This window comes from Mustela lutreola, chromosome 3, assembly GCF_030435805.1.
Source record: "Mustela lutreola isolate mMusLut2 chromosome 3, mMusLut2.pri, whole genome shotgun sequence".
Classification (NCBI taxonomy): domain Eukaryota; kingdom Metazoa; phylum Chordata; class Mammalia; order Carnivora; family Mustelidae; genus Mustela; species Mustela lutreola.
Window position 1 is genome coordinate 209,830,995 of NC_081292.1, and position 25,973 is coordinate 209,856,967.

Consider the following 25,973-nt stretch of genomic DNA (forward strand, 5'->3'; position numbering starts at 1 on the left):
ATTACATGCATGTGTCTGTGTACATATACATAGACACATGAATTTGTTCAAGTGTAACAACTGAATTTGTTCTTAGAAATTAATCAATCACAATATGTAAGTTTAAGTTTGAAAAGGCCACTGATAAGAACGAATTCCTAGTTATAATTATTGCTAATTAGCATTTTAAATAAAAACTGACAAATTCAATACTGAAGTGTAAAAGGAATTTGGAGAAATTTGAGAGGAAGAAATACAACATTTAAAGGATATAGCACACAGTAGATAAAAAAGGAAATTTATAAAGAAATGAAAAGGTCAAGAAAATAACAATATAGCCAGAGGTTATTCACTCTTTACCTACATTACGAACCAATTATTTAAAAGTTAATTTCTTGACATAGCCGAAATATAAAAAATATAAAGAAGTTCAACTTTTCTTTTGAATAAAAATAAAGAAGAGCTACTTAGCTATACTTAAGGTGTTTTTCTATATGAAAGTAAAAGGACCTAGGATTATATTTCTAAAAGTGAAGATTTGATTTTCAATTCTTTTACTTTGAGTTCTTCATATTTCCATTCTTTGGCGCTGTTTGTCTCTCTGCCTTGAAAGCCTTCTCCCATATTAAGCATGTATTTGAGAGCTTCCCTCTCACAGAAATGGTCCCTGCCTGATGTATAAGTCTCTATATATTCTCCATCACACTATTTTATATTATTCACTTATACATGCTTTCGTCCACTAAACCAAAAGATCTCAAATGCAAAAAACTGCGCCTAACGTGATTTTTAACCCCAAATATGACACATACTGGGTACTCAGAAAACATTTAATTGACTAATGAATGATGGAATGGATGGAAGTACCAACAATAAGGGTTGGCAATGATAGCCCTTCATCTTTTTTTTAAGATTGATTGATTGACTGATTTGAGAGACAGCGAGAGTGAGAGAGAGCACAGGCAGGGTGAGCAGCAGAAGGAGAAGGAAGAGCAGCTCCCCAATGACCAAGGAGCCCGATGCGGGGCTCGATCCCAGGACCCCGAAATCATGACCTAAGCAGAAGGCGGACTATTAATCCATTGAGCCATGCAGGCGTCCCAACCCTTCATCTTTTTCACCTGAAATTTTAGTAAAAAATGTTTCAATGCAAAGAAATCTATCTTGGTATATTGTCAGTGTATCATTGTATTAACTCCTACAACACTCCACAACACACAGTCATGCATGCGTCCTCTCGCTCGCTCTCTCTCTCTCTCTCTCTCTCACACACACACACACACACACACACACATATTCCAAGTTAAAATATAAACTCTATTAGTTCAGACTCCACATATTTAAAGTTTCATAGCTTTTACAGGAGTAGGACTGACTTAAATTTATTACTGACTAATTCGAAATCTACAGATTGGGGAAATATGAATTCCTCTTTCAAGGAATAAATCTATTCTTTGTCAATAAAGAGGTAAAACTAGATAATCAATAGGGATTTTTCTGAATTATTATTTTAAGCAACTGTTTCCATAAAGCCAAACTTCCATTAAACCAAACTTTCATTAAGATTGGATTCACTTTAAAAAAAAAAAAAAAAGGATTTATTTATCTTTTATAAGAGAATATGGTTTTTAAATGAGGCAAAAATAATTTTTTTAAGAAAGATAGCAAAATTGAATATATAAACCAACTCCCTAGACATTATAATAGTGATGCATTTTTGTCTATTTTTAATTACTATATAGTTACCAGTAGGAAAAAACTTAAGATGTATCTCATCTTTCCTGCTAACAAAGGTCAGCTGGACTATTCCAATAATCTAGAGTGTGCAGGAAACTTATGGCATAGGAAGTAAGTGACAAACTATTTGGTAATTCCAACGTAACACAACAGTTCTCCATATTCCACTGATCCATGCTCTAAAATTTCCAGTGCTCCCTGGGAAACACTCACAGTCAATTAAAAGGCAACCCTTTCTGTCGTAAGAGATGGGGAAGGAACTCCCTGTCATAGAGAGCAAGAGGAGGCGGCAAACCCAAAACCCCTGCACTGCTTTGACAGAACAATAAAAAAACAGAACAACCTTGTAATCGGGGGGAAAAATGAGAGAGAAGCAAACCACAAAACAGACTCTTAACTACAGAGAACAAAAGGATGGTTACTAGAGAGGGGGGTGGGGGTGGGCTAAGTAGGTGATGGGGACGAAGGGGGGCACTTGTGAGGAGCACAGGCGCTGTATGAAGTGTTGGTCACTTTACTGTACATCTGAAACTAATATTACACTGTATGTTCACTGAAATTTATTTTTTTTTTATTTTTTGTAATTAAAGAAAAAACTACAAATATGCATTTGTGTAACACTACATGTAATCAGATCGCATGAATCCCCACTGTTCTGGTTTTACAGTGGAGCTTAACTGTTAAGGATCTTGAGGTTTCCTGATGTAGACAAAGACCATTTTCCAAACACCCAAAACTTTCTCATAAACGGAAATTATAGTATTTTTTCAAAAACCCAATTTTTGCCATTGTGATCTGGCATTTACTTAAGATTGAATAAAGCCTACAAGACTTTAAAAAACCAACATTCAAATATATTTACGCAACTATATCTGATTAAATGCAGTAAGTGTTTTGTGTGCTTTTTATGCACTTTTCAATGGAACACCGAGTACCGTGTGTCCCAGTGCTCACTCTCCCGAGGCGTGTCTTCTTAAGGGCAAATCCTGTCTCTGAGTTATCACTGCCCGTCTCCCTTCTCAGCATGCAGGACACAAAGCCCACGAACTGATGCAGGTGAACTAACGCCGCGACGGATGTTAGTTTTCTGATCGTCCGTCTGTCTCCGTCACGAGACTAGAGCACTAGACTGTTCAGAGCGGAAAGGTTACACCAGCTGCATCCTCGAGTGTCTGGCCTTGTGATTTGTCGTGATCAGTCTGAGATAAGACCCGGCTACTGCCCTTGTACTTCACTTACTCCAGTCACCTTAGTTAACCCAAGGCTGGCATTCCATTTTTTCTTAAAACAGCCTACTTGATCTACAATCTAAATACCACAGAGTTCACTCACTTTAAAATATTAAATTCGATGTTTTTTCAAATAGTTACAAAGTTGCGCAACCATTATCATCACCTAATTGTAGAGCATTTTCATCACCCCAAAAGAGACCTCTTACTCCCATCCAAAGGAAAGAAAGAAGAAAGAAGGGTAAGAGAGGGAAAGAGGAAGGGGAACGACGGAGGGAAGAGTTCTGCACAGAACGAGTTCCATCGCAAAGAGGAAAACGACGCGAAACCAAACAAAAATGCTGGAAAGATACATGTAATGCAGATGTTATTTTTATTTATTTACTTACTTAGTTATTTGAGAGAGAGAGAGCATGGGGAAGAGCGAAGGGAGAGGGAAAGGATCCCAAGCAGAACCCACGCCGAGCATGAAGCCCAAAGCAGGGCTGGATCTCACAATGCCGAGATCACAACCTGAGCTGAAATCAAGAGTCAGTTGCCTGCACAACGGAGCCACCCAGGCGCCCCTGTGATAAAAATTTTGAAGAGTGTTTCTCACACTATTCTAAATGATTATACTTCCCCTCCTTTTTTCATTCTTAATCACTATTAGTTATTAACTAGCATTCTAGTTATTAACTAGAATGATGATTCCTTAAAAAAGAGGGGGTGCTCTGTAAATCAGCAATGTTCCTGTAATATGGCTGGGGCACCTTGGTTTCCTTTTACCACTTTGCAAACCATGGAAATGACTTTTAACTGAGAGGGGCTGGACTTCTGTGCAACAAGAGCAGGCCCGGCAATCAGAAAACTGGCATCGGGGCTGCTTTAACTCACCTGTATGCGCCTACGTCTTCTCTAAGGGCACAGTCCATGTTCTTCCATGCTTGCCGTCTCCAAATGCGCACACCTTTTTCTCTGAGCTGTTCTATACTGACAACAGATTTGGACAGATGTCAACATTCCATCCAAACCTACTTCTCTTTGAAATCTGCTAGGACAGCAGAATAAGAGTCACATCCTATAAATTAGTACGGGACTCTCCATAAAGCCAACTCCCAGGAATTACCATTAAACTTCTCAGGATCTGGGCTACATCTCATAGGCAGATATAAATAGCCCTATAGTCTTCTGAGATAAAGTAGCTTTACTACTTAAATGAAACAGATTTTATGAAACATCATTCTAGCTAGCCCTGAGATACAGAAACCTTCGTAACCTCCACGCTAGAGTCTTAAAAAGAAGGGGGAAAAAGTCCCCCAGATGTGCCCTTTACTCTTGATTTCCTCAGGGTTATTGTTTACTCTATCAGAGATGCCAGAGGACTACATGGAGAAAAGGATCTCAGGATCATATTACTCTATAACAAGGAATTTTAGTTATTTATAGAGTAATTTCTGGGAATGCAAAATGAAACAAGGAAACTTTGTCTAAGGTCTTAAGTACTGTTAAATGTCATCTTTAAAGACTGCAATCAGACATCTTAAGACTTACCTCACATGGTAACATAGTTACAATGTTATTTCATAAAACCAGAAATTATAGTTTGTTACAAAGGAGTTGAAGGAGGCCCTCACAGACACCACCCATTCACTGTTAGAATCCTGTTCACAATTATAAAACAGTCATGCAAATTAATTCTACTTAAGAAATACTAAATTACACTAATTATATGAAGTTTTTTTTTTTTTTGAAAAGACCAGAACTATTTCTGTCATTGTGTGATTAAAAAATTTACATAGATTCAGTAACACAGAAACTGAAATCACCTTCCTGTCACAAATATTATTTTAGAATAGAACAAAATTAGAAGTCCCTGACATATTATAAAAACTCCTTTTAATGATTAATAGTGTTGAGTTCTCAGAGAAATCACCAAGCTACTGACACACTTAGCCTTTCAAGCTTCAGCATTCTTTTGAACGCTCTGGGAGGGCAAGCATCTTATCTTTCAAATCCTTCACATAGTTCTTGCTAAGTTGAGCTCTAAAAAACACACAAATTACTATTTTTCCAAGGAAGACTACTGAAGTGTCATAATTTAGAATAAGTGCCTACTGGCTAGAGTCATATTAGTAAGTCATAAAAATGATTTGTCTAATGGTGATATCACTGCAGTCAATATTTCAATTAAAAATCTATACTCATGCAGCTCGTTGCAAAGAAAAGGACAAAGATTTCAGTAGACATAACAAAAACTGATTACCGACTAAGAACCATATAAAAATCAATCAACAGTTCAGTTTTCTTAGAAAACAACATTAACACACTGTTTATTTAATGTAGTAAAATAAATTTCATGTTTTGTAAGCAAACTGAAATAGGAACATCTCTCAACAAACACAATAGCCCGTTTATGTAATACCATTTATCCTTCCAGAGCTGATTTCAACTTTGTCATAATTAGTCCATATGGTGAAGGGAAGACTTCTGAATTATGCGTTTCTTTCATTTAGAGACAATGTCAGACAATTTGAAAGTCCGAAACATACATAAAAGGGATAAACTTGCTTCTCCCAAAAAATAACCCATCTTGTAAAGGAGCAACAAAGTTTCTTTCTTTCCTTCTTTTCTAAGTAGGCGTCTTGCCCAGCTTGGAGCCCAACACAGAGCTTGAACTCATCACCCCGAGATCGAGATTCAGAAGCGTAACAGACTGAGTTACCCAGGTGCCCCAAGGTATCTTTCATTCAGTTCCTTATTTAACAATATTTATTTAGTAGGACGCCTGAGAGGCTTAGTCAGTTAAGTGTCTAACTCTTGATGTCGGCTCAGATCATGATCTTGGGGTCATAATCTCAGGGTTGTGAGATCAGGTCCAGAGTAGGGTTTCATGCTCAGCAGGGAGTCTGCTTCTCTCCCTCCCTCTCTCTGTCTTTCTCTCTCTCTCTCTTAAATAAATAAGTCTTAAAAACTTATATTTACTGAAATTTATACTGCAGATGATATTATAACATATGAGTGAACAAGACAGAATTAACTTGTACCCTGATGTTGCTTACACACTATCAGGAAAGAGAGATATTGGGGAAATATTTTCCTCAGGGGAAAATATAACTGTATATAATATATGAGTAATTTTTTTTAAGATTTCATTTACTGAGAGAGAAAGGGTAAGAGAGAGAATGAGCAGGGGGAGGAGAGGGAGAAGCAGACTCCCCACTGCTCAGGGAACCCCATGTGGGGCTCAATCCTAGGACACTGGGATCATGAACTGAGCTGAGGGCAGATGCTTAATCGACTGAGCCACCCAGGTGCCCCTATGATGAGAATTTTTTTTAAGATTTTATTTATTTATTTGACAGACAGAGATCACAAGCAGGCAGACAGGCAGGCAGAGAGAGAAAGGAGGAAGCAGGCTCCCCGCTGAGCAGAGAGCCCGATGCGGGGCTCGATCCCAGGACCCTGAGATCGTGACCTGAGCCGAAGGCAGGTCATGATAACCCACTGAGCCACCCAGGCACCCTGAGAAATTTTTTTTAAAGAAAAAGAAGAAGGGACAGCAGACACAACTGAAGAAGAAATGAGACCCTGAAGAATTGGGTTAGTCATCTGTTAAAACAGGGAACCCTGATAAAATATTTACTGAAGAGGAAAAGGAATGATAGAATATTTAATTAGATTTTGCCAGATCATCACTTTCGTATAAAATCGACGCAGCTCCTGTTCCAACAATACAGAATCGTGCAGAGGAAGCGGAGCAGCGGCGAGGAGCGTCCCCAAGACAACGCCCTGGAGAGCAGGTGTCTCCGCTCGGAGCGAGCACACGACCTGCACGCCCGAGCTCGGCAACCGGCCGCGCCACACTCGGCAGGACAGGTCGGTGCGGCTCTGAGGCGCGGGGGGGCCGCGATTCCGCATTTGAAGAAAGCGCCGGAGTCGGCCGCGGCCCAGAGGAGAGAGGGGCCTGGCGGGCCGTGTCTAGGGCAGACGTGAGGAGGGGCTGACCGCGGGGCCGTGGCACAGGTGCAGGCGGGCACGTCCGCACGCGTGCGAGGACCCCTGCGTGGGTCTCTCTTGTCCTGTCCTTCCCAGTCGCCACGTGACTGGGAATTTCAGGCGAAAAAACGTCAGCGCTGCCTGAAAGCCAACAATTTCTACAGGTTGGTCAGATTTTCCTGAGAACAGTAATTGCCCAGTTACAGAATGATTTCATTTTCCATTATGATTTTATTTTTAAAATGTGCAAAAACCTAAGGTGCCAGTTAACTGTCCACCTCTTCATTTTAGCAAGGTTGTGATCTCCTGGGATGCGAGATCGAGCCCCACGCTGGGCTCCGTGCTCAGTGTGGGGTCAGCTTGAGACATCCCTCTGCCTCAGCCCCTCTGCCCACGTGCACACACTCTCTCTCTTTCAAAATTGGAAAAAAAGAATCTTAAAAAAAAAAAATTTGTAAAAGGCTGACATCAAAGGTTCTATTTTTAAAGAAGTTCCTGAATTCTAGTTCATAGAAACTGAGAAGGAAGAGGCTATAAATAAATGCTCTCGCACTGGAAAGCAAGCCCCAGAAAGGCAGCGGGTTTTCTCTGTTTTGTTTCCTACCAAACTCACAGTCCCTGGAACACCGGCAGGCACAGGGTGTCTGCTCAGTGTTTGCAGAACGAACAAACAAACGCACAGGGGACACAGCCTCAGAGCAGGACGAGGAGCACAGTGCTCACGGAAACCTGCAGGTCCGGGCACTCGCAGCACTGCCCAGGGGTCGGGAAGGACGCCCTCAGGTGCCACCATCTATGGTCCACGTACGGGCTCGAACCAGGAGAATCAAGGCCAAGTGTAGGAAGCCAGATCAGCAACTGTCCTCTTAAGAATTCTGAAGCTATCGGCAATATGTATTATTAATAATGTTTAAGAAGCATTGTGAGAAAATGAATGCGTGGCACAAATGACCAACATTCGGTCAGAAGGCCCGAGTCCTGAGCCCAGGGCTGCGTTCCCGAACGCCTGGGGGAAGCCCCTCAACTGTTCCGGCCTCCAGTTTCCTGATCCGCGCCCACCTGTCACGAAGAGGCTTGACTCTGCACCTCCAGAACGTGGACGAACTAACAATTCTGCCAACTGGAAAAAAACAGAGGAATCCCAAAGATTCTGAGTCTCCTCAATATCACAAAGGGAAAAAAAAAACTGCCCAACACCCCCTCTACACAGGCTCAAAGGGTCTGTCTGCATGAAACACTAAGAAACCTGTCAGGCTTCTGGAGACTATGTTAAATAGCCACACAGCCCTGTGTCCTGGTTCAAAGAAACGAGCCAGCGTCACAGAACTAAGAATCTGTAATAGAACCACGGAGTAGCAACAAAGCTACGATGTGGAAACTTCTAGAGCTGGGGAGACAGAACAAGTTATTTTCTCGTAAGTGTTAATACATCCTACTACAGAGCAACGCGGGCATCCCGCTCTCTTTCCGTAATAAATACCCCATCGTTATAAATAAATATCCCGTCATTATAAACCTGGACGAACCGGGGTGCCACTGGCTACTTTTTAAATTGGATTCAATTTATTTCTGAAATGAGGAGCGGGGTTATAAATAAAAAGGTGCATTCTTTACTACTTAGCCATTTTTAACCCATTTTTTCAATATACTTGACAAGTAACAAGTTTAAAGTATACACAAACACTTTATTTTTTATCAGGATTTATTATCTCAAAATTATTTATACTAACTTTCAGAAGTGAGAATAAATGGTGAAATACTTAAGTTCTATACAGTTTTGTCCCAACTATTAGCACTTTTGAGAAAATAACTTACTAAAACTTTGGTTTAATGCACCATTTGACACTTAAACCTTTCCTACAATTTTAGTGTTGAAATATTTGGATATGTTATAATATAAAAATTAAACATAGTAATTTTGGAAAGAATTACACAAAATAAAATTAAAAAGAGCATTCTCAAAACGTAACTCGTTTTGTTTTAGAACTATATGACCTTTTTGCTCCATCTTTATCCCTGCTTGTGAACACTACTTCTCACTTTTTTTTTTATTTTATTATTTATTTATTCATTTATTTGGCAGAGACAGACAGCGAGAGAGGGAACACAAGCAGAGGGAGTGGGGGAGGCAGAAGCAGACTGAGCAGGGAGCCCGATGCGGGGCTCGATCCCAGGACCTTGGGATCATGACCTGAGCCAAAGGCAGACGCTCAACGACTGAGCCACCCGGGCGCCCCTATTTCTCGTGTTTTAAATATACAGTGGAACTTTAGGTTGAAATAGTTCTTATTTTGCTTCAGCCTAGTTGAAATGTTAAAGGTCTATGATCAAGTTTTTCATTCACTCAATTTCTGCTCGATTCTCCTCTACTCCAGCAACCTGTCTCCCACCCCTCTGCTGTCCTACACGATCGCACTCGGGGTAGTGCACTGTTGTGTCAGCGCCATAGTCCCTTGTCAGTCGTGGGGCGGGGCGGGGAGCGGTGGCACACACTGAGGAACGGGCCGCTCCCCCACTCTGCTCACCTGCTCACCACCCACCCGCTCCACGGGTCTTTCTCCGACCCACACCCACACCCTCAGGGTCGGGCCCGGGCAGACACACGCGGGTCTGCACGTGTGAGCTGTGCATACAGCTGTGCTGTTTGTCAGCGAAGCAGCCAACAGTGACCCCCGGACTCACGGCTCCCCACGGCTCCCGCAAGGACGTGTGACCTGCCCCTTCTGGTACGACACCGCCCCCGGTCAGCCACTTCCCCTGTGCACAGACTGAGCTGCGGTTTTCAAATCAGACCTGTCAAATCCGACACTATCCCTTTCTAAACTTCTCAGACTCTTTGGCTTACACAGGGTTCCCTATTTTCCAACACAGTTCTGAACAGAATTATCTATGTTTATTCTCTGATCTACCCAGGAATTTGAGGTTATAAGTGGGATATGACTATGTGTGCTTGGTTTCTCCTAAGGAATACCAAACCTATAATTTTCTCCTCAAAATATAATTAAACGTCAAGTATAGGTTTAAATTATAAAAGGGGTACGACAAGCTCTTTAATAATCTCCCCACTCTGAAAACTTACTACTGCTGTTTGCATTAGGGTTAACCTAGGGCACAAAACTATCTCAAAATGTTATTTTCATACTTTCTAATTAAACAAAATAAGAGGTCTATTTGGGAAACTCTTTGTAAGGGCACATACTAGAAAACATGTAAATAAAACCACACAACTGAACGTCAGGCAGAAGAGCAGAGTTAAGGGATTTGAAATGATGTGGAGGGCAGGACCAAACACAGGGGACGGACTCTAACAGGCGCAACAGAGCTGAGAGTCAGCCTGTTCCGCGGGATGACAAGGGATGCTGCCTGGGGGCTCCATATTTTTGGATTAAAATACTCTCTTGTGTTAATACATGTCTTTTTCTTGCAAAAAAGTAGAGTGGACACAATAAGCACTGTACTTGGGTTCTAATCCCACCTCTGCCATTTGACCTTGGGCGAGTTTACTTTATCCCTCTGTGTCTAAGCTTTCCTGTTGGCACCCTGACTTCTTTACTAGAAATTTCTGCGTGAGGAGTCAATGTACTCAGTGCGTACACAGCCTGCAACAGTGCCTGACACAGACTGTGCATTAACCACTGCCCTTTCCTATGAGTGCTGCTGAGGACCCTGCAGCAGATTTTTGATAATTCAGGAGTTTAGAAAACTCCACTTAAGAATGAAAAAGGCCTCTAAATTCCAGCAGACTTATCGTGTAGTAGAATCCCAGGCCTACAGTATTAACCAAGTCAATTTTTCATAGGAGAAATCATCTAAAATATTCTTGAGATAATCTAACTAAATAATATAAAAGATACAAACATGCTTTGAAAAAGTCAAAATCCCACTGAAATGAAATATAAGTTTATATTCCCTTTCTATTATAATTATATATATTTTCTCATAAATAATCAACCAAGAAACTAATATCTAGTATATCTATTACAAAGTATATACAAACTATTTTTACTTTTTTATTTTTGTGGGTTTTTCTTTAATTTTTTTATTATTATCATATAATGTATTATTTGCTTCAGGGGTACAGGTCTACAATTCATCAGTCTTACACACCACCGCACAGGCCCTCCCCAGGGCCCCTCACCGGCCACCCCGTCCCTCCCCCGCCAGCAACCCTCAGTTTGTTTCCTGAGATTGAGTCTCCGGTTTATCCCGTTTTCCCCCTATGATCCTCTGCTTTGTTTCTCAAATTTCACCAATCATTGATCACACAATTGTCTTTCTCTGATTGACTTATTTCACGTCAAAATCATTTTTTAAAAAAGAAGGTCTGCTTAATTTATTGTCATCAGCAAGTCAAAGTATAATTGAATTCTGAACTGTCCTTAAACAGCAAAAATCTTTCTATTTCATCCCAGGTTAGAATTAGCAAGTAATTGTACTGATGAGTCAAGGCAAACAATGCTATTTAAGCAATTATCGAAATTTGAAAGAAAAGAATACTTCCCACCTAATGTCAAATGATTTTTCCTTTCTGCAGGTGGTAGCCAGCATTCGGCCTTTTATTAAAATTCTTATGCAACATTAATTACCCTGTGTTATCTCTTGGTAACTCCAACAAATGTAAATAGCCTAAAGATGGCTTGAGAGTTTTAATTGCTTCTTCGTATCATCCAGGATGTGTTAATGGAACAGGTGTTTAATATTCTGAAACTGGGTGGGGGAAAAAAGAAGATGCAAATATGTTCCGTTCTCACAGCACGAACTCCTGATTTAATAAAGCGGTTTCAATATTAAAGCTCTAACTTTGCATTCCAGAAACCTAAATACCACTTGGGTCTTACAAAAATTAGTAAAACCTGCACAGAAGTGTTGTCTGATCACCTTCCGTGGGTAGCGTGGGATTACTGATGACAACTTGCATACAAGGTTCTGTTCCTGTTTTACTGAACCACTCTTCACTCATATGGTTTTCCAAATCAGGTGAAAAATGCTCTCAATGTGCATTCTTTTCTACTTTTCATTCAAAAGTAGTAATTCTTCCCCTGATTTATCAAATAACTACTTAACCAAGCTGAGGACAGACAATCTATAGCCCCACATACATTTCAAGGTATCTTGTGGGTTACCTGGGCTCAGGTGGTGTAATACTTTACTCACTCACAACTCTTTTCCCCCAAAGTCAAAAGATCCTCAATCCTTGAACTCAATTACTTATTTTTAAAATCATTAATCTTATAAAATTTGTATTTCAGATACATTTTATGTGCTATAATTTACCTAAAAAATATATTTTTCCCTGATTATAAAAGCAGTATATGCTCATTAGGGGCACTATACTTTAAAAATATGTTTAAAATTTTTAAAAAAATTAAAATCACCGAGAAAGAGTGACCGCTGACCTTGAAAACCATTTACTTTGAGTATTTCCTATTAAAGGCTGCAGATGTAGAGATCTGATCATCAATACAGCTGTGTGTAACAGTTTTGTTCTTTTCACTTCTGTTCTGTTTGCATTTTATAATGGCTTTTTCCTGTGTCACTAAGTATTGTTTTTTTAACAGAAGTACAAGGCGATGCTATGTTACTTTCAGGTGTACAACCTAGTGATCTGACATTTATATACATAATGAGAGGCTCACCATGATAGAAAGTACAGTTATCATCGCTCACCATACGAAGTTATTACACTACGACTGACACTACTCCCTATTCTATCTTTACGTCTCTGTGATTTATTTCTTTATAACTGGAAGTTTGTATTTCTTAACCCCCTTCACTTATTTGCCCCACCTTCTAGGTGGGCCCTTGCTTCTAGCAACCGCAAGTTGCTCCCTGCGCTTACGCATCTGTTTCTGTTTTGTTTTGTTTGTTCATTTGTTTTGCTTTTTAGATTCCACATACAAAGGAAATCCTAAGGTATTTTGTCTTTCCCCGTCTTATTTCACTAAACGTAATACCTATCCAGGTCCATCTGTGTTGTCACAAATAGCAAATAAATATTATTTCTAAATGTCATTATTTCACTCTGCATAATATTCTTTTGTTGGATACACTAACAATAGAAAAATTCTTTTCCAAAATACAGGCAACAATTTCAGGTACCATTTATGTGCTCGTATTTCCCTACTCAACAGCACCGGCCCCATAGAAAAACTGCTTCTTGAACATACTCGTGGAGAAGCACCAGAGCAATCAAAACTGAAAATATACAAACTGAATCCACTATTTTGCTTCCAGGTCTCTCTCTGTGTCCATCTGTCTCTGTCTCTGTCTCCCTCTGTCTCTCACTCTCATTTCCAATCTCAGCACCTACAACCGTCGTCCAGACTCAGAAACCAGCACCTGCGCGGTCGTGTTGATTCCTCTCGTCTGTAATTCACATGGAATCAGCTCCTCTTTGGGGCCTGCTGAGCTACGGCTGTTTCCCTTCGTTCCCACCAGCATCTCCCTCGCCAGGCCTCTGCTGTTTCACACCCGGGTTGCCCCACAGGTGCCTAGCGAGCTTTTCTTTCTCCAGCACTGCTCCCACATCTCTCAGCTCTACACCACACCCAAAACAATTTCCGTAACGCAGAAATGTGCTGTGGTCGTTCCCTCGCGTCATGCCTTCTGCTGGCCTCCACGGATACTCAGGACAAAGTCAGAGCCCTTACTCGCTCCCTCCCGCGTCTCACCGGCCTCCTCACTGTCATCTCTCCTCTCCACACCACAGCCAGCCCGGAGTAATTTCTGCTGCAGCTGGACCGGACTGCCGTCGGTTCTTCTAATGAACTCGCGTCTCCATAAATGCCGGCAGGGTCCACCGAACACTCACCCTTAATCCTTTAAGTAGCCCCCTCCAGCACACCCCAAGAGCAGGCTCAGGGACTCTGCCGGGAATAGAGTCCTGTGCCCTCCTAGAGTGGGTAATTCTGTGCCCACCTAGAGTGGGTAAAATAGCAAGTCCACAAAATTCTCGTTCGCTCAGAACTTCAGCATTGAGCTTATTTGGAAATAGGATCTTTACAGATGTAATCAGAGATAAAATCATTCTGGATCTAGGACGGACCTAAATCCAATGACTGGTACATTCATAAGAAGAGGAGAACAAACCTAGGGACACATGGCAAGCAAGGTCGTATGAAGAAGACAGAGCTAGAACGTATTCATGCTGCCCCAAGGCCAGGGACACCAGCAGCCGTCAGAAGTTAGAAGAAACAAAGAAGGATCCTCCTCTAGATTCTATGACCCTAAGGACACCTTGACCTGAGACGTCTAGTCTCTAGAAGTTTTCTTGTTTCAAGCTGCCCAGTTTGTGGTTCTCTGTTATAGCAGCCCTAGAAACTCGTCCACCGTGTACCTTAAAATTACTGCAATATATGAGCCATTGTATTTCAGTTCTTGTTGACCCGAAACTCCATGCAAACCAAGGACTAGTTCTTCCAGTTCCGTGTTCACTGCTAAGTACAGCAACTGATGTATGACCGGCAATTAATAAACATGCACAGGACGCCTGGGTGGCTTAGTCGGTTAAGCCACTGCCTTTGGCTCAGGTCATGCTCCCAGGGTCCTGAGATCGAGTCCCACGTCAGGCTCTCTGCTCAGGGAGGGCCTGCTTCTCCCTCTGCCTGCCGCTGCCCTGCTTGCGCTCACTCGCTCTCTCTCATGAATAAGTAAATAAAATCTTTTAAAAAATGCATAAAAGAAAGAATAAATTTCTCATAATAGCAGATATCTTCTGAAACTTGAGTAACACTATTACGTAATCTAAGTTAATTTTCCTTGCAAAACCTTTATCAAGGTATCATTGCCGTCGGAGTTTGGTGGCTTTCGAATGACAGCTCTGAAGAAGGGTTTTAAGAACTGTCCATTGTTTGTACTGCCCCGTACCTATTCCGCATCCTGCTCTCAGAACTCTGAAGTTCCTTTTGGGAATCCAACCGCTCCGTGAGTACACAGTCTCCAGAGGATGGTTAACCAAGTGTCCCTGGTGCTGGCAGAGGGCAGTAATTCAAACCCAGCCGGGCAGACGCCCTCTGTGCACACTGTGGGAGGAACAGCGCTGCCAACGCGACTGGGCCAGAGTGAGCCGCATGGTGTCCCCTTCGGTCTCCCCCACATCCTGGAGAAGCTGGGACTCCTCTCTTCCCTGAAAGCTGTCGCGGCTGATGACCTTCCGATCCTCCGAACGAACTCCTGTCCTCTCAGCAGACTGCTCTTTCACTTCAACTACCGAGAACAAGTTTCTGTTACCTGCCATCTAAGAACAGTAACGGCCGGCGAGACTCTGCAAATGCAGACGCGACTACTAGGAAGGACAGACGGCTGGACAAACCGCGCTTCTTTCGCAGACGGTCACCTGACCCAAACGCCCAGCCCGGACTGCCCGGCCCCTGACGGACGAACCACACGGCTTGTGACTTGGGCTGCCGGCTTCCCTCTCCGCCACAGCCATTCCCATCCCTGCACGAACTGCACGTGTGCGTGTAAAACCTCCTCCCTCACTGATTTCCGTCTCTACAGATAAAAATTATCCTTTGAAAAATTTTTATTTCCACTGAGCTAGAGTTTCTCAATGTAAATCACGCTCTAAAAAGCAAATTAAAATATTTTATTAAAAAATGTTACCTCTAGGGGCGCCTGGGTGGCTCAGTGGGTTAAAGCTTCTGCCTTCAGCTCAGGTCATGATCTCAGGGTCGGTCCTGGGATCGAGTCCCGCATCGGACTCTCTGCTCAGCGGGGAGCCTGCTTCCTCCTCTCTCTCTGCCTGTCTTTCTGCCTACTTGTGATCTCTCTCTTTCTCAAATAAATAAAATCTTTAAAAAAAAAAAAAAAAGTTACCTCTAAACATATAAAGGCTTTGGTATAATATACTATACCCTTGACACAGGAATTATTAGTTTACATTAAAAGGCTCATAGTTCACCATTTTGCAACATAGAGACCAACGTATCTGATAACCACTTTGCTAAGTTTTACTATGTCATTCAAATAACAATTAATTTAAAGTCATTCACTATAATTATGTATTACATAAATGTACAGGATTCCTTTAAATCTTCTCATTAAATGAAAACTAATGTTACTATATGGATAGAGATTATTCTGAACATCATTAATTATTGGAGAAGCATCATTCATGTATATAGACAGAGCATAAACTTTAAATGTCCAGCCAAAGGTCAGTGATAATGGTTTTCTCCAATTTCTTGAATGGCTTAAAGGTTATTTTCTTTTGTATTTAAATTCCAGTAAAGCACAATACATCTCCTGAATGGGATGTGAGTTCGCTCTCCACTGAAGATCTCCCTAGAGACTCTTCAGACAAGACAGCTTTAGTCTTATCACAACAGAAAGGGGCAAAAGAAATTATACTTCTAGTTCTTTTCTGCTTTCTTAACATTGCAGTACATTTCTGTCATCTCTATTCTACACCTCACTGTCTTGAATGACTACATTCTATTCCTCAAACTCTCTGCCTAATAGATCATAAAGTCCATGAAGATGTATCTTTTCATACTCCTAAAAGCTTAAAACCACATTATACTCAGAGTTGAATCTAAACTTCATTTATGATCTCAACCACTAAACTTTCCCTCTCTGTCACATATTCTTGACTTTCTACTTCTGCACATTTACACCGAACAGGCATTTGCCCTTAACTACCCCTAAATTTCCCAGTCTTGCCACATGGTGAGCCAATCATTTCCTTTTCTCTTTCATTTGTTTCCATCCTAGGCTAATCGGTAAGGTTAGCCATTTTATTGATGTCAGGCCTCTTCTGTCTTCAACTCTTTGCTCTGTAACATTAGTTTACACAGATGAAAACCTATTCTGTGCTGCTCACGATATCAGACACTCTGCTCAGTGCAAAAACAAACAAAACCTGTGTGATTACTGGATAAAGAGAACCCCAGACAAAGGTGAGCAAAATGAAAGAAAACCATTTTATATAATTTCATTGATCTACATTAAGGAATGATTAAAGATAAAACTTGAATTGTATGAAGTCAGGATCCAGATGGCAAGGGTCTTCTATTTCCTGAGAATGTTATGTAAAGGGAGTGGCATAATCCTATTCGGGTTTTCAAAAGCCTCTTTTTGGGGAAAGGTCTGACCGGGAACAGCTCAGAAACAGTCTGACAGCTTAGCAGCTATCTGGCTAGTTTTGAAGAAGCAACAGAAGCCAGTAGTCAGTAGAATAGAGACTGCAAAGAGACACAAGCGAGAAAGACTTAAGGAACAGAGTGAAAAAGACTGGTTAACTAATTGCAGGTTATGGGTATTAATAAAAAAAAAAAAAAAAGGAATTCAGATTGACTCAGTTTCCCAAACTGACTCTCCAAATGGAAAGTAATTCTAATCAGAGAGGAAGGATACTTTGAAGAACGTGAGATGGTTGTGATCTCTGACCTGCAGGGTTGGGTCCATCTACAAGACACACCAGAGAAAGGGAGGCATCTAGACATCTGAGGGAACAGGCAGCCTCGAAGATGGCTTCCAGCAACCTCTGCCTCCTGGCACTGATGCCCTTTCGTGAGTACCCTGCCCTTGAACGTGGGCTGGAGCTGAAACTCACATCTACGGTATTGAAGATGGCAGAAGTGGCGGTACATTCGGTGATACGTCAGTTTCCTGTGGCTGCCCTAATGAAGAACCACCAACGGGGTGACTTAAAACAACAGAAATTTATTCTGTCATGGTTTTGGAGGCCAGAAGTGAGAGCAAGTTGTCAGGAAGCCCACACTCCCTGGACAGGCTTGTAAGGAGGTTTTGTTCTTGCCTCTTCCAGGTTCTGGCGGCTCTGGGTGGTCCCGGACTCAAGGTCACGCGAGTCCTTGCCTCTGTCTTCACAGGGTCTTCTCCTCTCTTAAGGACACAAACCACTGGACATTGGGCCTCATCCGGTTCATCCAGGATGTTGGCACTCAAGATCCGCAGTTGAGCTCAACCTTCAAAGACTCTTCCATGTGTGGCATCCACAAGTACCACAGGTTAGGACTTGAGCATATGTTTTCGGGGCCATCACAAAACTCACTGCACATGGAATGACACTTCCTATATTCGGCTGGAAAGCGGTGTTGTTTCCAGAGACGTGCTCACTTTCGCTCCCTCTTGGACTGCTTTTCCCAGGGAAAACTAACCCCCATATCGTCAGGCAGCCCTATGGAGAGAGCCCCCCACCCCCATGGCTGAGCCTGGACGAGGACGCTTGGGCACCAGATGAGCTCTGAGCTGTCATGGCGTGACAGCAACGTCATGGAAGACCTTGAGCCAGAGGCACCAGTTAAACTGTGTCTGGGAACTGTAAGATACTCCGTAAACACTGGTTCAGCCTGGTAAGTTTTGAAGCGATTTATCACACAGCAATAGAACACTAACATGAAGCTCACACAAACGTTAAGGCCGGGCCACCAATCATTAAGAAAAGCCACAGAAACAATTCAGTTCAGCATTTAAGAAATATTTACAGAGTATCCTCTATAAAACTAAAGTTTGTATCTGTAATGATGAATGATAAGCCAACCCTCAAGAATCTTAGAGCCTCGGAAAGTAATAGACAAGACCACAGCGCACGGTATGACGGAGGAATGTAAACCGGCTCACAGGCGGATCTGGTCCACATTCCAAAAGTCAGAGAAGACTTGTTGGAGAAGTGGAATTCTTCCCTTCCTCAAACTGACCTACTTATAACTATATATTATCAAAGTTCCCTTCCTTCCAACAATGCAAAATTTTAGACTCCTCTAAGTGGTAATCTCACTTTTCCTGTCCGTTGCACTAAGACTCCTGTAATCGATTTATCTAAGCTTTTAGGTCGAGAACATATATCCACTTCGGCCACCGACAAGGCTGAAGCTAAGTTACATACATAGTGGTTACTAATCTCTACTTCGTATTTTATGTTTTATTTGGTGTAACTTTTGTTTTTACCCTTACTGTACTTCCACTTTCATTTTAAGGAAACTCAATCACTTTTAGTAGTAAATAAATGAATCCTCAATTACACAAGGAATTGCAACGAAAACCACAAACAGAACACAGTGAGAGAGGACACAGAAGTCCTCTGTTCAAAACCGAACCTATAATTTTACCAACAAAATAATCTCACTTTTGCCCTATTTTCCCCATTTTTGTTAATTCCATCGACTTGCCCCTCTTGCCTAATGTAAAAGACCCTCTCCTTGACCTCCCAGAACTTATACCACTGCCCGGCTTTTACTTACATTAATCTCACCCTAGATAAAATTCCATTGTTTCTTCTTTGAATTCTTCCAACGTTTAGAAACATTGCTTCCTTGGTAACCCTCATCAGACGCAATGTCTCTGAGAAAACCCCACCAGCTGATAATCTAGCACCTTCATCTCAACATAAGTAGTTACCAACTAGTTTGTTTAAAAATGTGATTCAACTGGGGGCGCCTGGGAGGCTCAGTCGGTTAAGTGTCTGCCTTCAGCTCAGGTCATGATCTCAGGGTCCTGGAATCTCTGCTCAAGAGGAAGTCTGCGTCTCCCTCTCCCTCTGGCCCTCCCCCTCCTCAAATAAATAAATCATTTTTAACAATGAGATTCAACTCTTACGCTACGGCGGCGTATTACATTCATTTGTTGGTCTGCGAGCATCATCCCCCACGCTACAAGCTCCTCAGGAATGAAGATTACATCTTCTTCTTTTCTACAGTTTCTCAAGTTCTTCAAGTACATGGCAAACAGCAAGAGTTTAACAAATGCTGATGCAAATGAAAGGGAAAGTCTGTAAATCATCTCCCTTCCTTTCGGTCTGCTCCTCCTTCCATAGTCTCACACACATGCGGCTTCTTAAAGGGCTGCACGACCACGTCACACCCCCGCAGCCGTTCCTTCACTGCATAATGATGAAATACAAATGCTAAGCACAGAAATCCAAATCCCCAACATATTTCCCATCCCCCCCCCATCTACCTTATCCTTCCCATGTCCTGAACACCCCCTTACTTTCTCAGCTGCGTACTCTTGCTCCAAGTCGGCCCTCCATTTCCACATCCGCCCGTCAAAGTTCTAAAACTCTGAAAAAGTTTTACTCTGAAAAGCACAACTCGACCTGTCTCTTTCATTTTTGAAGTATTCTTGGCACCTAGCACATTCTACTTTTACCTAAGGAACTGAAATATATTTCTTAACTTGCCACATTTTATTGAAAATTAAAAGAGATAAGAAAATATTTCTAGGGGCACCTGGGTGGCTCAGTGGGTTAAGCCTCTGCCTTCGGCTCAGGTCATGATCTCAGGGTTCTGGGATCGAGTCCCACATCGGGCTCTCTGCTCATGGAGAGCCTGCTTCCTCCTCTCTCTCTCTCTCTGCCTGCCTCTCTGCCTACTTGTGATCTCTCTCTGTTAAATAAATAAATAAATAAATAAATAAATAAATAAATAAATAAATAAATAAATAAATAAATAAATAAATAAATAAATAAATAAATAAATAAATAAATAAATAAATAAATGGAAATACTTCTATACCTTCCTGTCCTTAATCTCTACCATCACCACTACCATCAATGATAATCAAATAATCATAGTGCTTACTTAGGCTTAGTACAAGAATAAATTTCCACTAAATACTAATTAAATAAATATATTTGTTATCATTTATAAATAATGTATTTTTAGACAGTGTAGAAATATTATGGATATATAATATTTGCTTTTCTTTTATATTTAGTTATGTGAGAGATACATTGGTTGAATATACATGAGTACACGATGCTACTGCTTACAAGTAAAATTTAGAAGGTTAACTTAATTGTGAAATTTTTTCTTCAACACAAACTAGGTTTTGTTTGGGAATTTCTTTGAATGAAAATATTTTAAGTCATGGATCAACATTTTAAAAAATGGCTAACAAAAACTGTAAATGTAACTCATTACTACTTCCTGGAGATAAATCCAGAAATAATAAAAAGCCTTTGAAATTTTATGGCCATTGAGCCAGTGATGCTAATTTTAGTAACTTTACCAATGCAAAATGAGTGATGTACATACCAATCTATAAAGATATTATGAATAAGAAACACATCTCAAAAATATTTTAAAATCATTTATGTTTATCTTAACAGATACAAAGAAAAATATGAAACATTAATTTATACTGTCAGAGCAAAATAGATTTGTTACAAAAATAATAAAGAAATTCAACAAAGAAACATCCCAACTTTGTTTAAAGAGGAAAACCAATAAAACCTTAAATGATATAGAGCAAAATGGTAACAGAAGTTTTTTGGTTTTATTTATTTATGTTTTTAAGGAGGCTCCATGAACAGTGTGAAGCCCAACTCTGGGCTTGAACTCTCGACTCCTGAGATCAAGACCTGAAATCAAGAGTCAGACAATCGACTGAACCATACAGGCATCCCAGGAAGTTATTTTTTGAAGCACATGCTCATTTGTGATTTTAACTTTACTTTGTTTTTGCTTTTATGTATTTTAACATATCCTGCAATAAAACCATCTCTTTAAATATTTAGTACAAAAAAAATTGTTTATAGTTTCAAATCTTTTTTCAAAATGGTGTAAGTACGTAAACAACCACTTCTTCTTACCTGGGAGAGCTTGAATATGGTTGAAAGAATATGCAGACTCTTGACTTCGAATAGTTTCAATCATGCAGTTGCCACCTGAGTTCTTCAATCACTTTCTTTCCTGTGTATATCAGAAGGAATCACATATAACTAAAAATAAAATTAAAATTGGATGGAATAGAAGTAACCAATAATTACACTTATGTGTATTTTAATTCAGAACCTATGGTACATACTCTAAAATTCTAAGTATGTTTCTTGTGAAAGTTCAAGAATGCTGCTTAATAAAAAAACAAAGCAAAACGGGTAAAGCATGTAATTTTTTTTGAAAAGCTAGAGTCATAGATTGCTAGATAAGGTCAAATACCAAAATTGCTAGATAAGAAGTTAAGTGTTTTAACTCATGGATATGTAACTATGAAAGCACAGTGATGTGGCGGACAGTACCCCCTTTCCCCTGCGGGCTGCACAGCCAGCCCCAGCTATCTCCCTCAGTTATCAGCTAATTAAACCAACCAAGCGCATACTCTGTCCCTGATTAAGAAGATGAAACAGAATTTTAGAAAGCACTGATCTATTTTAACTTTCACTGCTGTGGAGAAGCACTCAGGTAACTTACCCTTCTATTCATTTTCATGCTATGAGAAGAGACATAGAGGCTGATTAAGATTTTTACATTTTTTATCCCAACAGATGAAAGGAAAAAGTCTTCCCCGATGCAACACAAATTATACCTTCCCTTAATTTGGTCATTTAAAATGTAACTGTGATAAAATTTCAAATATGAGCAAAAATGTTCACAATACAGTATCTCTTCTTGCCAAAATTGCTGTTTTTTCTCTGTTTTGTTTTCGCAAAAATACAAAAATGTATCTCACTCTTTTGTTCCGCTTCCTTCCATAATTTTGATACAAACCATTGGTAAAGCCAAATCCAAGAGTTTGACTTTCTCCAATTATAGACCAGAGACACATTTCAAATATTTTATTTCTGCCTCTTTGTATCTAAGCCATCTGAATATTCTGAACACTACGTTTTTCCTTCTCACCCACAATTTTCTTTAGAAGTCTGTTTTTCTATTTGCTCACACTATTCTTGTACTTTTCCTAACAAAACTTGAGAAAGAAAAGAAAGGATCTTCATTTGGGGGGCTCCAGAGGCAAACTCTGAAGTAATAATTCAAGTAAGTTTGTTTGGAAGATGCTGAAGGAAAGGGTTTATAGAGATCATCCATAATATCTACCACAACAGACAAAGACCGTTAAATTTGAATTAAAATATGGGCATGGTTTATTTTAAGGCCATATGTGGGTATTTTATAATTTTAGTGAAAAAAAGTTTATCTACCCAGTGATGCTATTATTTACTAAATCACCTAGTACTCTCTTAGTGTTTACTGAATCTTAGGATATATACTTGATACAATTCATTTCCTCTTTCCTTCAAATATAAAGGCTCCATGACCACATACCTCCAGCTTTAGAATTCAAACATGACACAGCTAAAAGGTAACCATGAAACTATGTCATCATTTCCAAAGTGACTAGATAATTTTTCTTTTTTATCTTGGGGAGAAGGGAGAAAAGGGAACACAAAACTAGTTCTTTTTTAGCATAATGGTGATTTCTCCATTTTGTGCAAATACTGGTCTCATGAAAGTAAGTAAGAAAGAAATCACCTAAAAGATAACATAAGTAACCGGACTATTCCCAAAAATCCCATTCCAAAATATTATAGGAAAGTAAATATTTTCCTTTAAGTGGTTAATGCAATTTAAAATCCCCACAGTTTTTATTTCTCAGATTGACTGAAACCCAGTCTTACTGAGGAAGTGTTTTCAGACGAGAATATTCTATGCAATGTGACAGAATGAAGACGAGCACTGAGACTCCCACATCAAAGAACAAGAGCGAACTTGTGCTTCCATCTTTTTCCTGCGAGTGACTTGCACTCTGAAGTGGGAGTGTGTTTCCATGTCTCATACGATTACATTTGTGCACAGGAAGAGCATTTTCAACTAGTCGTGCAAAAAAATAAGATGTTCATAGGTTGTTCTTTTGAATACATATCTTTAATTACAAAATCCTTATTTTGCCAGCACTTATTACAGATTGACATGAAATTTGAAGGTGTGCACAAAATTAAGCAAAAAATCATGTCTTTACCAGAACCTTCATTTTTCCCAACATTACTAAAGAAAGTAACATTGTTAACACTGTGATATGACTAGATGCTTCAATCTGTTAGTGCAACACAGCACCTTTAAATACATCATACACAGTAAAACCAACTAAAACAGGTCAGGCTAAGACATATTTCTACTTGTCATCAAATGAAACAGAAACCAGCATTATCAGGATCTTAAAACTTTCTCAAAATCATTTTGCTACTTATTTTTCTCTTTGTGACTAGCCCCAAGAATTTAGCAATATCTCAAACTATTATACAAAATGTTGCAAAGAAAGTCTTTCTAGATACTCATATTTTATTCTCTATGGACATCAAAATTCACATATACAAAATCAGATCTTCAGCCTGTGATTTCCTTTTTCCTTTTTTTTCCTTGTCTTCTGATTTTAATTAACACTAAAATTTCTATTCTACTTATTCAAGCAGAAACCTGGCATTACCATAATCCTTCATTTCCTTTGCCTATCATCATAAAGTTAAATCAGAATAAATTAAATTCTACTTAATACAAAAGACGCCATTTTGTTTCTTCTCCCAGTTACATCCTCACCAACGCATCAGCAGTCAGCCACGAGGAGCGGTCTAACAAGCAACCTGGTCACATCACCTTCTGGACAAAGTCCAAACGACTTAGCATGCATTAGCATCCTAGTCCAAATGCCTTAGAATCTCTTCCTAATCATGTCTTGTCAAAGATTTTCACTCTAATGCCCAAAAGGGTGTAAACTGTCATGGTGGCTTGGGGCAGTCATTTCCTGTTCGCGTTCGTCTTCTCACTGAGGCGGCGGCACACCTACAGTCATTACACCCCACGCTCTAAGCAATGTGAAGCTGGAAAATTAATTCAGTTCATCGGACAAATATCCATTGGGCACATACTGAACACCCAACGGCACCGGTCGTCAGGGAGAAGAAAACAAGTCCAAGTCCTCCTCCACATTTGTCAGTTGATAAGGACTATGTCAACGGCAAGGTTGAGTGTTAAAGAAACATCGAGAATGTTTAGGAAAGTCCTACTAAAAAGGATGGAATCTGTGAACCTTCAGTTTAGAAGTCATCTAATGAAGAAACTGGGAAAGGCCACTGTCGGCAGAGGGAAGAGCAACAGCGAAGGCACATGACTGAGAAACAACGTGCCACCCTTGAGGACAAGCAAGCGGTTCGGTAGACACGATTTGAAACGAGAATGCTTCCAGAATTGCTTTATAAGAGATTTGAACACTAAGATAAGGCCATTATCAGAAAGACTCTTGAACACCACACTTTAAAATTTGGATGATGGGAGTATGATAAAACAGGGAAGGGGTGCAGTAAGATATGTATTTCAGGAGGATCATAAGGCAAATGTGGCTCTCAGGAGACCATGGAAGAGAGAAGTTGAGAGAGGAAACTGCTCCTTAGAAAACTATGTATATTTGTTAGGTGGTAAAACAGAAATATAGACTCCGGGCATTCGTATTTGTAAGATGTGAAGCTGGAATGGTGCTTGGGATTTGATTCATGCAAGCACAGAGCAAGACCAGGACAGCTCTGGCCCGGCTTTCCTATTCTCAGAGATGTCAGTCTGGACCAAGAATTCGTATCATCTGTTGTCATTCCATGTTCATTTTAAGTTCCCTTTCCTCGGCTCTCATTATGGAAAGAAAAAAGTGACAGAGGATGACACATGACAAACTATTTCAGAATTAATAACAATTTTAAATTCGCCAATTTAAAAACAAATTCAACCTAGTTCTTTCCTCTGCATTTGACATGAAACTTTTAGAGGTGCTTTGAAGCTGTCACCAGCAGGAAATTTTCCTAATTAGAAGAAGTAGGAGAACAATTATCAAGTCATTCACCCTTTCTGGTAAAATCGGTGGAAAACACAAGTCACTTCCTGTGAAACTTTTGGTTATTATATTTTTCAGCCTGACTGGGTTAAGGTAGAACCTTTGTTCTTTTTTACCATTAAGTCTTTGTCAACTTTGGTTTCTCAAATAATAGAAACATTTAAGGCCAAGGCCATGAGATGGATCCGAAACACTGACAACAGGCCATAGGTTAAAAATTCATGACGGGGGATGCCTGGGTGCTCAGTCGTCAGGCGTCTGCTTTCGGCTCAGGTCCTGGGATCGAGCCCCACATGGGGCTCCCTGGTCAGTGGAGAGTCTGCTTCTCCCTCTCCCTGTGCCTGGTCCTCCCTCTGTGCTCGCTCTCTCTCTCTCTCAAATAAATAAATAAAATCTTTAAAAACATTCATGATGGGTTAATGAATGACATAGGACAGAGTGAAAATCATACTAGGGTAGAAAAACTTTTTTTAATGCAGTAGGAATTTGAAGAGT

General features: G+C 40.3%; 1 protein-coding gene across 10 annotated transcripts in view; it reads right to left on the reverse strand.

Annotated features, from left to right (window-relative positions):
- Nucleotides 1–25,973, reverse strand: part of GULP1 (GULP PTB domain containing engulfment adaptor 1) — a 241,267-nt gene that overhangs the window by 136,923 nt on the left and 78,371 nt on the right. For 9 of the 10 annotated variants that reach the window (XM_059168641.1, XM_059168640.1, XM_059168632.1 and 6 more), the window contains one exon: nt 21,478–21,577. The exons of the other annotated variant lie outside the window; for it this stretch is intronic. The gene's annotated coding sequence lies outside the window, so the exon portion shown is untranslated. The remainder of the gene's footprint in view (nt 1–21,477; nt 21,578–25,973) is intronic. 10 annotated transcript variants of the gene reach the window in all.